Below are 17,712 nucleotides of genomic sequence, written 5' to 3' on the forward strand. Positions count from 1 at the left end.
CCTGCTGTTCTTCATGACACACTTCTTATCCATCATCCTTTCAATTGCTCAGATACTCTGACATAGTTCCATGTAGACTAGTGTGTTTAAATCCCCCCCCCCCCCCACCCAGCCAAATCTTTTTGCAGGGCTGCAAACGGATGTGTACAGGTATAAATCCATTCACAAGCGCCTGCACAGAGAAGAAATCATTCAATGGTTACTTACTATCAAATGATTTGTCCTCCTCTGTCCAAAGTTTGGCAAATGCCGCGTGATCCAGGAGTCACTCAGCGCTCAGAGGCTGCTTGTAGCGAAGCAAAACCATGGAGGATGCTGATGTCATCCACCTACCTGAGCAGGCAGGAGAACGCCTGCATTCGCTGGGGCCCGCCCAGCATCTCTAATGATTCACCCACTGTTTTTGTGGGCACACCCATGCCTGTCACTCAGGCTGTGAATGCCTTGGTGAAGACAAAATTAACCAAAGGCACTCGCAGCGGACATCCCAACCATCAATGGAGTGTGCGAATTCGGACCTGCTGCAAGCAAGTGTGAATCAGCCCCATGTACATTAAATCCTGATATAAAATAATTCAAATATTATGTTAAGGCTAGAGCTGTTACTTGCCTGCTAAACATATCTAATGTAAAAAGGAAAATTGAAAAAGAACATAAACATGTGATTCTGATGAGAAATTGTATGAAAAGTGGCAAATCATGTGTTTTGTCTTCAATTTTGATCCAATTCGTGGTCCTGTGCGCATAAGACTAGGGTCGGAGATTGGACGTGCTGCGCGTAAGACCTGTCGGTATGGACAGCTTTCAGAAGTGGTGAATGGGAATACATACGATATATCATATGCAAAAGGACCATATACAGTATGATATACCTTATGTGATCAAGCCAAGGAGCTCGCGGGTTACTTGCTGGGGCATTGCATCCGATTCTAGCATGTGATACCTGGACTCAGTGTATGGGGGCCTTTAGAGAGATCCCTTGCTATGTGATTCTTTTTGAATAACTAGTAATATCTGAATTATTGCAAAATTCATATTGTGCTGTTGCCTGCTATAAACTAAACTTATTCCCAGCATAGCTATCCTTGTGACTGCTTCATACATACTGTACATCTAATGATCTCCGGCAATATCATTTTTGATGTGACAGGTGTTTAAGGCAGAAGAAAAAGCCCATTATAATCCATTTTTTTCTATTCAACCGTTAACTTACTTCCTATTAATTGGACTTAATGTAATGTCATTTTCTAAATTGGAGTGAATAACTAGTGATCTGGAAATTAATTTAGACCATTAGTTTAATTACAGAAACTGATGGAAGTTTTATCAGACAATTACATAAGGAGCAAAAACATGGACTGATTTATACACTGTTGTGCTTCCTAAATCATATTTCTACAGCCGACAATGCAACTGATTACAATCTACAATCAATACATCTGTTCTGAAATCTGCTGCCAGTGTTTTGTGTCAGTGAGAGCAATGCTCACTGTAGCTCAACAATTATCAAAAGAAGAATTCAAGCTGCCTAGGATTTTCCCTTGTTATTTATCATGAGAACATCTGAGCGGTACAGAGCCAGATATATTTTCTCAAAGCATACAATGTCCAACAGCTAGTTTTGCTAATAGACAAAATAATCCCTGTTGTTTTACCTGAAAGCTGAGTGAGGGCACGAGCTGGTGACCTTAGAAGGGGAATACAAACTAATTCTCAGGTAATTTGGGAAGAAAAATACATGAGCTGCAGGCAAATGCACAAAAGTATCAGTGAGTGATACGCACCACCAGACACAGAAAGCTACGGCATAACTTGATTTGGCAATAACAAAACAGGGTCATAACAGACTGAACCATGTCTGAAAATGTATTTGTCCTTATAATATTGTTCTTGCAACTTTCACACCTTCCAATTTTTCTGAAACAGTACTAATTTATTGTGACCAAGGTAAATGTGACCTACCAAAATGAGCCTGGACTTTACAGAATTGAAACATGTATTTCTTTTCAAGGAGTTAAGGGACCTGTGGGTAGATGTATCAAACCTTAAGAAGAGAAAAATGAAGGCCCCAATTCAGACCTATTTGCTGTGAATTAGCAGCCTGAGCGATTATCGGATGACTGTGCATGCGCACGGTATGCTGTCTGTATAACATGTCATCTGTAGCTGCTGGCTACTATAAGGGTGATTGACACCCTGTGGACGTTTAGGGGTAGTAACCCTGCATTTATTGGGAGTGCCACTGATGTCATTTATCAGTGAGCTCCTTCACCCCATGCCCACAGCAGTGCTGAGTGAGTCTAGACTTCGGCTCTGCGGCAAGGGGGACATTTGATGGTGAGTGATTTCCCCCTATGTGCACTGCTGCAAATGCCTTTGCAGGCATGTACAGGTGCAGGGGAGATTGGCATTTACCTGCTTGTTGGGCTTTGAATACTTACAGCTTATTTGTGTGTAACAACATTTTAAAGGCTGTGTTCGAAAAATGACAGGATTTGATTAGCTGGTACTTTATCTGCTACCTAGCTTTGGCCACCTCTATGGTGCCTCTGATCTCTGAGCCCCCGCGTCACAAGACGATTACTATGGGAATGCCTAGAATTTTCCAGGGAACGCCCATGGGCTGTGCCCCCCCCCCCATCACCCATGCCCCTCGGCTGTACTGCTAGGTATGAGTAGGATTACGAACATGTAGTTTGCCATGCCCGCTCACACCCTGCATCTGTACATGAGCAGAAATGCACCTGCGCAGATGCAAAACATTGGTCACCCATGCGAACGCACGGGGGGGGGGACCAGTAGTTCCATTGTCACAATTGACATCTGCATAGGCAACATCACTTATGAACTGTATTACAGTTTTTCATTTTATGATCTCAATTTGTTGTAATAATTTAATATAAAAACAATAATTTATGCCTGGTGGTTTTTAACAAATCCAATCAGTTTTTATAACTATCGTTGCACATGTACCTAAAAGGGCTTTGCATTATATAATCTTCACAGATATTGTCCAGCTGTGCAAGTCTTCAACATCTTTTTTTACATATACACCATCCAAGATCTCTACCATGTGCTCCATTTCCATAAGCATGGTACTGTATACTGTATATACTTTCAAACTAAAATTCCCTATCATGTCGCATGCAATCAAGTCTCATTTACAGACTATATAATTGTCTGCAGTATAATTAATTAAAGTGTATATTGTTTTTCCCCAACCTCATCCATTTCCTTCCAATAAAGCCTACTCCATGTTTACACTTCTTCATATTGCATGTTTTCTTACTTTGCATCCTGCCCCAGTTTCAAATGTTAATTTCATCCAGCCATTTTCCAGCCTACTACTACCATAATGCCTCTGTCATATACAGAAAGCTGCCTAGCACTCTATAAATCCAAAACCCTCTTTATTCTTCTATAAATCCTATTAACATATACAGAGATCAGTTGTCTTTCTAAAGTTTTGTACACATGAGTGGCGACGGGATTCCCATTTTGTGTGACGTGCTTAAGCACAGATCCCTCATCACACGTCTCTGACACACATGCGATTCACCAGCGACGTGTGCTGAGCGATCTATGATGATTCTCTGATGATAACACTGGCGATTTGACTAGATTTTGACTGCATGCAGTCAAAATCTAGTCAGATGATGATGACGCATGGGACCTATAGGGTGTACACACAGTGATCTGTGCTTACTTTCTAAGCAATCTAGACAGGCCACTCAGAAGAGAGTACGAACTCACTACGTATATACTGTATGCCCCATAAGTCCTTCCGCATCTCTTCCAACATTATACAATATTAATTGGTAAGGGTGATAAATCTGTGGTGCATGTACAGATCAGAGTTTGTACCTTGATGGGGAAGTTTTCTTTCAGCAACAGATTTCTTTATATCACTCCACAGCAGAGAGGCACAGATTTCACAAGCAAACAGAGTGATGCAACATAGATCAGATACAATGGGTGAGATTTAATAGGACGAGAGATTCAGAAAGTGAGAGATTTGGTAAGACATCTCCATTTTTTTTAAAGTGGCAATCATTTACACTGCAAAACCAGTTTGATTTTGCAGTGCAAATGATTGCAGCTTTAAAAAAAACTTTCTGAATCTCTCATCCTATTAAATCTCACTAAATATATCAACAATATTTATTCCCCCCCCCAAAAAAACAAATATTGGATTATCAAGATAAAGTTCACTATTTTGTAGAAGAATCTAAAAAAAAAATTCAGACTGTGGTTGGGAACCCTTCATGTATTGGTTTGCCTCAGAATGGTACTAGCCCACTTACCTCCCTTTCACTCTGCATATTATACCTATTTTAACTGAAGTCTAGTTATTTAACATAAGAACCTACTGTCTCTGTTTTTCTACTTACATCTAAGTTATCTACTTACATCTGTTTTTCTACTTACATTTTTAGAATATAAAAGTAAATCGTAACTTTTTAGAAAAAAATTACTTCAAGAAAATAAAATGTGGAGCTGTACCTTTCTTTGCTGTGTCACTGTGTCAATTACAGTATATACATGCATTAAAGTACAAAATGTACTTATCAGAACAAATGTGCTTTTCTGACAATTGTCAGGAAAATGAAAAACTTTGCACAGCTCAGACACATAACTATGTTTTGTACATGAGATGTAATAATAAAAACCCCAAACAAGGTAGATGCACATATTTAAAAGGGATTAAATATTTATTTTATTAATTGTAAAAAAATTACCTATTGGTCTTATAAACCTACCTTTATGATTAAATGCTGTGGTTTATTTTATGTATACTGTAAAAAATGAATTAGTATTTTTTTATTAAAATTAGTGTAATTTATTTCTATGGGTCTTGTCATAATACATACAAATATGCTCCTAAATTATGCTGTGTTATGTTTTACATCTTTGTAAAGTTCAATACTTTAAGCTTTTCATGCTTCACAATGTACACTGTTCGAGGTGTTTTTGTTTCATGAGGATCAAATCTAATGAGAAAAGGAAGAAAATATATCCTGTAGACTTAATTATTTTACAATAAGTTCCTTAGGGTATATAATAAATGTACAGAAAGCAATTTGCAAATTTGCAATTGGAATGTAACAAAACAGAATGTAATAAAATGTCAGGGTTCCTATAATTTTATTGCTCAATACTAGGGAAAATGTAATGGACCTTTAAAAAAAAAACAAAAAAACACACCATTTAATTACTTTATAAACATTAATTTTGGGAATGGAAATTATTGTATAAATTAGATTATATATTTAGCTTTACCAAATTAGTTTAATTAAACATGCACTGTTTCCATCATTTTCAACTTTAGACATGAAGAGTGAGATTTAATAGGATGAGAGATTCAGAAAGTGAGAGATTTGGTAAGAAATATCCAGTTTTTTTAAAGCGGCAATCATTTACACTGCAAAACCAGTTTTGCAGTGTAAACGATTGCCGCTTTAAAAAAAACTGGAGATTTCTTACCAAATCTCTCACTTTCTGAATCTCTCATCCTATTAAATCTCACCCGAAGTTTCTGATGCAGGAAGAGCTTTATGAGATGTGCTTCTCCATGGTACACATTCCATGTTTATATTATATATTTTGTTATTATTATTTATTTATTAACAGTTTCTTATATAGCTCACACATATTCTGCATCGCTTTACAGAGAATATTTGAACATTCACATCAGTCCCCAATGGAGCTTACAATCTCCATTCCCTACCACATGTACATGCACACTCAGTCATTCTAAGGTTCTTTTTTTTTCTAGTAGACAAATAACCTACCAGTATATTTTTGGAATGTGGGAGGAAACCAGATGAGTCCCCGAATGAAATCCATGCAAGTACAGGGAGAATATACAATCACTGCACAGTTAGGACCATAGTGGGAATCAAACCCATGACCTCAGTGCTGTGAGGCAGTAATGCTCACATGCAAGGGCTTCACTCGCTCGAGCGTCCCCATCAGCAAGGCGGCGGGGAGCGGCTTCTCTGCCTGTCTCCACTTCAGAGAGATGGGCAGGGAGTGGGGCCAGGCTGGGGGAGCTGCTTGGAGACCGGCAGAGGGCGGAAGAGGGTTGCTACAGCCTCTGAGAGATGGGGGCGCATGAGCATCTCATGCACGCATGCCCCCTTCCATCAGAGGACAACATATGGTGATTGCCGATATAAACACCAGAAGCAGCTCAAATGAGAGCTGCTCCATCTGTATAATACATGTACGGTAATAAAGACATTTCCCCCTGTCTCACTTGTGCTATTTAGATAAAAAAATTATGCTTTACTAAGAAGTGGGTAGTCCAAAGTACACGTGCACAAGGCCCGGATTTGCAGAACTGTTGATTTTAGAGCAACAAGCTATAGTCTGTCCTAAGCAAAGTGCAGTGTATTTAATATAGTACTTTCCACATATGCAGGCCCAATGATCAGGGTTAGCCACTTTCCATGTTCTCTTTTTGGTGTTATAACTGAGCATTCAAATCCACACACACACACACACACACACACACACAGTTGACTTAGAAAATGTGCTGCAACTGGGCATGTGCCACAGCTCCATTCCTTTCTTTATACAGCAATGTAGTTGGTGCTGGCCAGAATGTGGAGAAGGGGAGTTTTTGGGCAACTGGAAACCTCCCAACCTGCATTTGCCTATGCAAGACCTTGTAGTACATTTTTTATTTTTCTTTCTACACTAAAATACTACAAAAGTAACATGGAGAATGTATTCAGGAACAGCTCTCAAATGGGGCAACCTGCTCACTAGGCTGCTGTGCAGAACGCATGCCTCGCCCCAACACCCAAATCCCTGTGCTACCTTGCGAGTGGATGTGTATGCTTATCCATACAGGGATGAAATCATTTGATGTTTGCTCACCATCTAATGATTTTTCCTCCCTTCACAGATAAAAGTAAGTCTATAATTACCTTTATCCTGCACAGTGATAGCCAAAAGGGAGGTGGGCGCTGACATCAGCCGCCCACTCCTTCGCAGGTGTCTGCCCAGTGTTTTCATTGGCGCCCATCATTGTTGTGGGCACACCCATAAAACACTGGGTGTGCCAGTCCATCGTTTAGCAAAAGCCCGGCGAGTGTAAAACTTGATGAAGGCATTCACTCCAGGGTTATGTGCATGGCCATGAGCCACTATGCCAGTGGTTCCCAAACTGTGTGCACACTGGGGTGCCTCAGGACACTTGCAGGGGTGCCTTGGGTTGGTGGACCAAGATCAATTCATAATATTTATGGTCAATGTACCAGGCAAAACCAGTGCTGGTGGCTGCCAATCATAATATATGTGGACAAACAAAAATAAATCCTGTCCCTCACCAGATAACTGTCACATATAAACAGTGTACTTAATTTAATATATTTTTTTTCTGAATTTCTCAATAAGAAGCATTTGGCCTAGGGGTGCCTTGAAAATATTTTGATGCTCTAGGGTGCCGTGATTCAAAAAAGTTTGGGAACCACTGCACTATGCACATGCACACACCACCACCATGGGGATGGGGCCGTATTCAGACCTGTGTGAACAGGTCTGAATCATCCCCAAAGGAAAATGGGGTTGTCCACCTATGGAGACATTGCTACAAAAGGAGCCTTGACTTATAACTGAATTCTACTTGTAGTCACATTTTTCATTCACATCAATGGTCAGGATTTTGTAAGTTACCATGGATGTCAGTTGGCAATTTTTAAACCCTATACCTTTCTTTATGCATTTTATATAATAATAATAATAATAATAATAATAATAATAATAATAATAATAATAAAAATAATAATATTTTTATTTATATAGCGCTCTTTCTCCAATAGGACTTAAGGCGATTAACAGATAGAATGAATGTAATACAGTACAGAAAAGCTTTTCATAAACAATACTTAAGGGACTGAAGGAATGCTTGAGTAAATAGGAAAGTCTTGTGCATGTTTTTGAAGCATTCTAGAGTGGTGGTCTCTCGAACTGTGCGGGGAAGTGAGTTCCATAAAGTTGGAGCTGAATGGCTAAAAGCTCGACCCCCAGATGAATTACGGGAGATCCTAGGTACTGCTAAAAGTCCTTCATCTACAGACCGCAGTAATCGGGTGGGACAGTATGGGATCAGAAGCTGCTTCAGGTACCTTGGGCCTGTCATGTAGGGCTTTGAAACTCAGATTGATCTTGAAAATTATTCACCATTTTATTGGAAGCCAGTGAACAGTGAAGGGAGTAGAGAATGGGAGTGATGTGGCTAGAACTGGGCTGTTTAGTTAACAGCCTGGCAGCTGTGTTTTGTACCAGCTGTAATCGGTGCGGTTCTTTTGCTGGTAGACCAAGGTAAAGGGCATTGCAGTAATCCAAACGAGATGATACAAATGCATGTATGACTTTGTGCCCTAATGTATTGTGTTGGTCCTAACAGTCCCTCTAAAAGTTCTTTTTTATGTACTGAATATAAATCGGTGTTTTGAAATTGAGCATGTTCCTGATAGTTTAGCAGGACTACACCACAAAGGAAATAATAAATTTGGGGTATGTTATTCAAGTAATATACAGCATTTACTGTTTGTTTGTAAATGGTTATTTTATTTGCATAGCATTCGGACACAATGCAATATCATTAAAGATGCCCATACACAGTGCAAAGCATCAGAAGGCAGTACAAATAGTATGTTCAGCACATACTTTATGTACTGTGCAATGAGATGCCCACGGAAGCGCGCATCGCATCGCATTGCACAGTGCTATTGCACTGTGTATGGGCACCTTAACTGTTTATTTTCCTTTCAAAATGTATTAACTTATGTGCAGTATAGGGCAAATGCCAATATTTGCACCCACAGTGAGAGGACAGCACAATGAAAACCAGCCATTATTTGCACCTCTCCGGCTATATGATCATTGCCATTTTTTTTTTATGTCGCTACATTTGATTATAGCAAGAGCAACCACCATTCCACAGCATGACAAATGCGGCCATTAACCTTAGACCAAATTTAAATATATAATCCATTAACTAATTTATTCTTTAAAAACACAGCCTTTAGCATCATTCTCTGGGTAAATTTAGCTTGGTTATTATAATAGTATACATTTTAATGCAAAACTCATTACAATGTAGCATAAGGAATAATTAATTCTGGGTGATTCTGTGTAAATAGCTTGTGCAGATGCTGAGTTCCATTTTCCACTGACTTTATTAATTTTTCATAAACCAATATTTTGACTATAATGGCCCGTAAGAGCTCTGTAGAAGTTTCAGAAATGCATTAACTGTCAGCAGTATTGTTAATGTAATCGTGGTTTCACATTACATCTGAAAGCACTTTGCCACTCTGTTCTCTCACCACAGTTATAGCTTTGTTTTGTACACTGTAAATTAACTTTTGTGACTAATTAACATGGTTGATCATATTTACCATCAATGGGACTTTATTCAGGGAACAGCTTGCCCCTTTCACATTAATTTTATCTCATATAACAAAATGAGATCAAGTTTATGTAAATAACTCAAAGATAATTGTCAGACAACGTCAGACAACTAACATGTAAATTATAGCCTAGTAATAATGCTAGTTATTATTGGAAAGCATGATATGATTCAAATACCAATTTTGTTATGGCAGATAAGGGAAAACTTCGCTCCCTTATGTCAAGCTCAAGCCGGTATTATGTGGTAGACACTATAATAGGTAGTCCACAATGTGATTCATGACATTCGCAGGACCTACAGCTATTCGAAAAACACCACATGGGAACCCGCTGCTGGGCCTCAGAACTCCCAACTCTCAGATTTAGGAATTGATATATTAAGCAATGATAAGAGTGGGTAATTGGACCAGTGGAGAAGTAGCCCATGGCAACCAATCAGCTTCTACAGTACCTATCATTTTATAGAATATACTTGATAAATGCTAGAACAGAGCTGCTTGGTTGATATGTGCAGTTTCTCCATTTGTCTACTTTTTTTCCCTCTTTTCATTGCCTCATACTGTATATCAATTCCCTCTAAAAAGTTAAATACAATACAAAAAAAAAAAATAGATATTAACCCTTTGAGTGCCAAGGGATTTTGTCAAAATAGGTGCGAAAATTGCAAAGCAAACATTTTTATTCATCACAATGACTTGTAATGTTTACCTAATATAGGAAATAAAATCTTTTTTTTTTTACACACATTTTTTTATTTGGATTTATATAACCAATGGGAGCATCACTGGCATTTTTAGCAAATATTTTGAACATCTCTCACAGAGATGTTAGCACTCAAAGGATTAATTCAGCTATATTCTATTATGTATATTGCCACCCTCACAATAAATCCAGTTTTGGCACAAATTAATTGCTGGCATACTGTAGGTGCTGGAATGGGGCAGGGGCAAGAGGGTGGATCACACCAGTTAAAGTACAAAATGACAGAATACAGTGTGGCCGCCATATGCAATTAATATGGGCAGTGTCGCCTCCCTCCCCACAGCCTTTCTCTACCCACCTCCCGTGCCTTCCTTCCCCCTGCACCAAGCTCCTACTCCTACTGAAAGGGGCTACTAGCATCTATATACTGTATATATAAAAGGCAAACTACTTCTGACCTCTATTAGGTGAATTACCACCACAGGCCACTAGACGAACCAGCACACATCCCAGCATGCCTTGCAATAGTTTTAGAATGACCTAATAGCAAAACTGTGCAAGGCATGATGGGACTTGTAGTTTCACAACAGCTGTAGGGCAATAGATTGGGATGCCTGAAAAAACTCTTTGTGTGCTAAAATATGTCATAACAGAAAATAAAAGCAATGTTTGCAGGGACACTGATCTGTTTCAAACTTGCTGGATATGGAGAGAGGGATCTGTGAAGACAGAGAATGGATGTGGGCTAAAAACTGTCACATCTCAAAATTAAAGTTAAAACTGTCACAGCTCAAAGTGAAATTACAACAGGCATAGTTTAACTTGGCAGTCCGGAGTATAAGCAGACTATTTTGCACCAGCTATGGGTTGCACATCGCTGGGCCTTACAAATGACTAGGCTATTTAATGACTTTGTGCAAAAATAATAAAACCTCAACGGTGTGTACAGTAGGTGACAGATTGACCTTAAATTATTTATGGGTGCTATGCATAAGAGATACAATGATATTTTCATATTGTAGATTACTGCATCCATGTGTAAAGATTGTTTAGTTGGTGCATTTGAGAACTGTTGCTTTAAAACACAAAAAAATAGAATTATGTATTAAAAAACAGTCTCCAAACCTTTTGCAAGCATGAACACATTAATGCATCAGCCTTAGGCAAAAACAATTGCAGGGTATTTTGTTGATATTAGAAATTAACATGCTTCCCCCTCTTATCAGTGGAAAATGAAGGTAAACTCACTCTGTGTAGTAAGACCCCTGTCACATTTAACAGTGGGCAGTAATCAGGGTTTTTCCAAAACCTCATTTAATAATCTGTCATTTATTTGATACGGGAATAAATGTGGGCACATTTTAATGAGACTACATTAATCTCTCGCTGAGAACAATTGTTCACAGCAAGAAATTAATGTAAGTCTCATAAATAATTATTTATGTTTTCTTAGCCTTATATACAGAATGTGCATACTGCTGCAATCAAAGTCACTCTGAGCGACCTGCTTCAAATACATACTACAGGTGGTCTGATAGTCACTAATGAATTGCAGTAATTCCTACAATCATGGCGGCGCCCAGTTATGAAGGTCACTCTGCAAGTCTAACATCCTCATTATAGTTGTATGGATTTGAACCCCAATAAGATAATCATCTATAAGATGTAAACATTACAATTAGTCATGTTGTCTCATAGTTTATACACTAAATACTTAATGTATGCAGAAATATTGAATTTGCAAAGTGTAACCATGTTTGATAGGGCTACTTTTATGTTGGGAACAAAACTAGTGTATGTGAAGCTGATGAAATATGTAGCAAATAAAAGAAGTAAATATGGGTGCTCATTACGTAGAAATATAGTCCAACAATGAGAAATGCATTTTCTCTGTTATTTTACAGCATTTTAGCTTTTAAGAACATTTCAAGTAGTTAACTAACTGCAATTGAAGCATGACACATTCTCGTGTCCTTCAAGATCAATGTTATTACTTGGTTATTACTTGGTTTTATGTGTGCTGTAGAATGTCTCTTATTTTGTAATTACTGTGGAATTATTATTATTATTATTATTATTATTATTATTATTATTATGTTATCATTATTATTATTTTTCTACTTATAAAGCATCAACAAAATACACAAAACTGTACATTGCATTGACCACAATAAAATTAAATTGTGTATGTGAAAGATAATGTACAGTATTGCCCAAAGGAGCTTACAATCTAACTTGTACTTGTTCTGTTAATGAAGGTAGCATTACAAGCCATCATATTTAGATCAGTCATTGCAATTTTCCTGCAGCTATATAAGTGGTGCGTGGATGGAATGAACAGAGAAAATGGAAGGTAGAGTCATTGTAGAGATTTTAAAGTAGCCACCATTAAAATGTTCCAGACATACCTGCATTGTCCGGACTGCAACACATAAACAGTGTATCTCCACAAAATATAAAACAAGCTTAACAGTAGATATTAGTGGAATGGTTGCGTAAATAGGCGAGTGTTGAGTCTGTTTTTGAAGAATTCTAGAGTGGGGGCTTCTTAAAGTGTACAGGGGAGAGAGTCACTTTAGAGTCAGAGCCACAAAGCTGAAGCCTGAACAACAAGATAAATTCAGCAAGATTCAAGATACTGTTAATAGTCCATCATCTAAAGATCACTGTAAACAAGTGGGAAAATAAGTAAACAGAAGCTGCTCTAAGTACCTTGGGCCCTAGTCATGTATGGATTTGAAAGTGAGTACGCTAATTTTGAAAAAGATTCACTACCTTACAGGTAGCCTGTGAAGGGAGTAGAGAAAGGGTGTTATGTGCCAGGAACAGGGCTGATTGGTTTTTAGCCTGGCAACTGCATGTTGTACTATTTGCAAGTGGTGCAATTATTTTGCAGATCATCTGAGAGTATTATGTGCTTAATTCTGGCTATGATTGTCAGGTGAAAAAATGAGGATTTGATTGTGGGTGATACCTGATGTTTAAGTGTCAATCCACTATCCAGGATAAAACATAAGAGATACTTGTGTAGTTTCATGGCAGTAGCCTAAGCTACGTTGTCAGCGTAGCCCAACAGCTGCCTATCGTAAACAGTATTGTGTCTCTGCGGCAGCCCTGCGTAGTTAGTGTAGACAGTTAGTGTAGTCAGCTTCTCCGTTATGCATGTGACATCATCACGTCACATGCTGGGGAAACACGCTGGAGAGGAGCCAGGTGGGGGGGGGCACAAACTTTTTGGCAGGGGGGAGCAAAATTTATAGTTACGCCACTGATGATAGTATCGGTAACAGTGTAGTTATCGTGGATATCGTAGGCTAAAATCACATTGTGCATATCCAGCTTAAAACACTCTGCACGTTACATCTGCCCCATCTGCTGTGCAACATGGTTTTGACCAGTTACTTTCTTTTTTTTTTGCTTCACTTAAAACATGTATCAGGCCCACAGTGCAGAATCATTCCATTTGACACAGCCTTATTATGCCTTGTGCTGAATTATTACACAATCAGATTTCCCATCCAAAAGCAGATTTATTAACAGTATTATAAAAAAAATTGCTTAATTGACACAAAGTACAAATGATCAGGCATCAGCTTATAATATGCAGCAAACAAAGCAATTATAAAAATTCATCTGTAAAGTTATTCTTGCAATGAATCATATCAAGAACAGTATATTTTCTTTTTATCAAGCCTGCAGAATACAATCTATTACAGTACAGACTGTTGCCAAGGATTGTGCGATATAATTAGTTGTATAACAGATGATAAACCCATCTGCAACATTTTAATTGTTGGGTTATGCTTAATGATTCATAGTTACATACGTTTTTTATTGCTTCTAAAAGATTACCTTCTCTTTATTCTTCCTATTCTAATTTGGGTTTCCGTTTTGATATCCAAATTAAAATGTATTTTTTAAGGTTTATTCATCTATATTATTCATGACTAAACAAAAAGCTACTGCACTGCAAAGATAAAATCAGTTTTAACAGCAATACAATGGCAAGTATTATTTAGAGGTAAATGAAAAATTACATAATTTGACATTGGGAGAAATTTACTAAGAAGGCCCATTACGGCCACTCCCATGTATGAATGGGTAAGACCGGTATCGGCAGAGAATACAGCAAATTTACAAAGCTGCCGTATTCCCCAGATTTGTATTTGGCTGCCAAGTTTCCCAGCGGCCAAATACAGACAAGGCTGAAGCATCATGCGGATCAGTCAGATCTCTGCGATGCTTCTCTGTGTAAAAAAAATAGAAAAATAATTAAAATGTCCCCCGTATTTTGGGAATCAGGACCGAGCCAAGAGCCTGGTGCTGGTTATGGAAATACAGGGGAACCCATTTCATTTTTCCCCCTGTATTTCTGCAACCAGGGGCAGCTCAATGAACCTGGGGCTGGTTAAACTCAGGACATCATGTCGTTTTTTAAATTATTATTTTTCTACTTTTTTTACACGGAGAAGCCTGCATGGATCTGACAGATCCATATAGACTTCAGCCAATACGCCTGGAAAATAAGTATTATTTTGCAGTCATATTTTCTGCTGAATTACCGTCCGAATTCAGCAGTACGAATGATAGTAAATGAGCACACCACCATAGAAATCATGGCCATATACGACCCTGTTCTATCAATGGTGTATTCAATCATGCGCCAGAATTCGTCTGAGCTTTCCATATATTATATACGGCAAATCAGCCAAATTTGACATCGAATGGGTATGAATAAGTGTATTCGTAACCACTTGATCTTTGTAAATTTCCCTCATCATGTCATACTACAGTATACAGTATTTTAAAATCCTCTATAATAAAAGAAAAGTGTTTTTCCTAGAATGTTTTAAGTCATTATTTTTAAAAACATTATTTAAAAAAAATACATATACTGTAGTGCTGATTCAATGTAAAAATAAAAACGTTACAACAAATAAAGGTAAGCTGCCCATACACGCTGCTTTGTGGGCGTGCTTTCCGTGCTGTACTAGCACGGATCACATTGCATTGCATTGCATGTGCATCCGTTGTGCATGCAATGCGATGCAATGTGATGAAACCTAAGTACAAAAAGTATGTGCTTGCACATACTTTTTGTACTTAGGTTTCATCACATTGCATCGCATTGCATGCACAACGGATGCACATGCAATGCAATGCAATGTGATCCGTGCTAGTACATCACAGAAAGCACGCCCAAAAAGCAGCGTGTATTGCTGCCCATACACGCTGCTAAGCGTGGTGAGCCGATGTGTGCTTTGAGGTGCGCGCACCCGCGCACCTCATCGCACAGTACAAAAAGTATGTGCTTGCACATACTTTTTGTACTTAGGTATAATCAAATTGCATCGCATTGCATGCACAACGGATGCACATGCAATGCAATGCAATGTGATCCCTGCTATTGCAGCCCACAACGCACGCCCGCATCGGGACGTGTATGGGCTGCTTATGGGCTGCTTTAGGCAAATATTCTTCTATTTAATATTCACCAATTACTTTATGCTCTTGAGCTTTTGAATATACAACAAAAATAAAAAAATGGAAATGCATTACTTTGACAACTGCTGCTGAGAAGGGAGGTTATTAGGTCTACAGTAACTAGGTCGATATGCAGCAAAGTCGTCAGGGGTCAATGTCGACATGGATCTAGGTCGACATGGGTCTAGGTCGACACTAGCCTTAGGTCGACATATGGGTTTTCACTGTTTTTTGAGCTGACAGGCGGTATTTCATGCCCTACCCTCCACTAGGGCGTGGTGGGAGAATAAAATAGTTTGCTGACCGTAGCGAGGCACTGTGCCTGAAGCATCACAATTGAAGCGAGCGATGCGAGGGGATGTGTTGCACTTTAAACTGTGTCCATGTTGACTGTGTCGACATTCGGGTCAAAAAACCTTTTGGCTGTCGACCTAGCCCTAGACATTAGAGTATAATGACTTGTATTACGTATAAAAAGTGTAAATGGGTTGTGATTTACTGGACAATGGATCTAATTCATATTTGCGAGTCTCTGCTTATGCAGGACCCATTCTGAGCATGTGTAGAATGGGGGTTGCATTGTCGCTCTCACAGCCCCTACCAGCCGCAGCATGATTGACATGCTGCAGCATTTGTTAAGTAGTGTGGAGAAAGCAGAATGGGGGTGTATCTCCCCCATTTTGAATGCATGATATGCCTAGAGTCAGGGCCGTCTTATTATTAGCCTGGACTCCTTGGCAAAATAATTCACTGGGCCTCCCACACCTACGTGCAGGCAGCAGCATCCAGCAGCAGCATCTGGGTAGCGGGGACTGGAAGCTTGTAGCGCTATTTGCTGGGCAGTGGGTGGGAAGTCCTGCTGAATTTGAAAAGACTGGTCATATGCTGATTGGCTGAGAGAATTCAGCCAATCAGCATCCGGACAGTATATTTAAATTCAGCACCACTTCCTTCCTGCCCCGCCACCCGACAAATAGTGCTACAACTACAAACTTCCTCAGCAGCTTCAGCAGCTTCCCAGGGAAGTGCCGTCTTCCCCATTTGGGTGGGCCCCTAGAGACCTTGGGCCCCTGAGCAACTGCCCATTAAGCCAAATTGGAAATAAGGCACTGCCTAGAGTCTGTGCGCATCAGATGTAGACTTTCTAGACCCATGTGTCCAGATCCATCAGGTACACTGGTCCTTAAAACCATAGGGAATTGTGATCGCTGGTTGCATTCTCAATCACAGCTCATGGCTCCTCATTAATGCAGACGCATCTATCTCTGCTTGCTACATTAGAATGTTACACAGAATTGCACAACTGCTTCCTTGGTGGCTGTGCAATTCCAAACAAAGTATGCCCAATGTACCGTTTTCTAAAATGCTCTATTAGCCAGTCCTAAACTTCACCCATAATGCCATGTAAATGTAAATTTTATTTAAGGCACCTTTAATATGAATTATATTCATAACTAAAGAACCTAGGGGCCTATATATTAACAATCACGGTACGCCATGGTTATTATTTGTCAGTCCCCACTATGTACTAAGTGTATTTTGCAGATACAATAGTACTGATAATCACTGTCATTCAATTTTACATATAAAGCACAATGGAAGAGTCTTTCAAATTTGCATAAAGTCAGTTACAAGAGCTGGCAGGGGACTATAGGAGAGGAATCAAAAAGATCCCTCTCTTGTGTATATGCCTCTATATGCATAAAGCTGTTTGTGTCATCTGAGGGTTGTAAAAACTAGTAGGGCATAAACACTTCATTAAATGCAGTGTGATACATATAGGTCATATCGTAGTGCCCATTGAAAATAGTGCGGAATGTGATCTGTAGTTCTGATAAGCCTTTTACAGCAGATTTCTGTGAAATCTCCTGCATTAGGCTATGAATACATAATGTTGCACTGAAACATGTAACTTTTGCATAATTCTATGAAGAACTGCCCACTCTAATTGGTAATCATGCTTCAGATGTAAAGTACTGTTTGATGTGATATTACCTGTATTTTAGTCACATATGTATAATTCTCTACAACATATTTCAGTTGTAGTCTAGATTGATAGGTACTGCTATGACAATTGGAGGCACTCTCGCCTATTTGCTT

General features: G+C 38.9%; 1 protein-coding gene across 13 annotated transcripts in view; it reads right to left on the reverse strand.

The window, feature by feature from the left end:
* Positions 1–17,712, reverse strand: part of RBFOX1 (RNA binding fox-1 homolog 1) — a 665,898-nt gene that overhangs the window by 168,447 nt on the left and 479,739 nt on the right. The gene's annotated exons all lie outside the window — the stretch shown is intronic.

The sequence above is a fragment of the Crinia signifera genome, chromosome 7 (genome assembly GCF_055691185.1).
Source record: "Crinia signifera chromosome 7, ASM5569118v1, whole genome shotgun sequence".
Taxonomy (NCBI): Eukaryota; Metazoa; Chordata; class Amphibia; order Anura; family Myobatrachidae; genus Crinia; species Crinia signifera.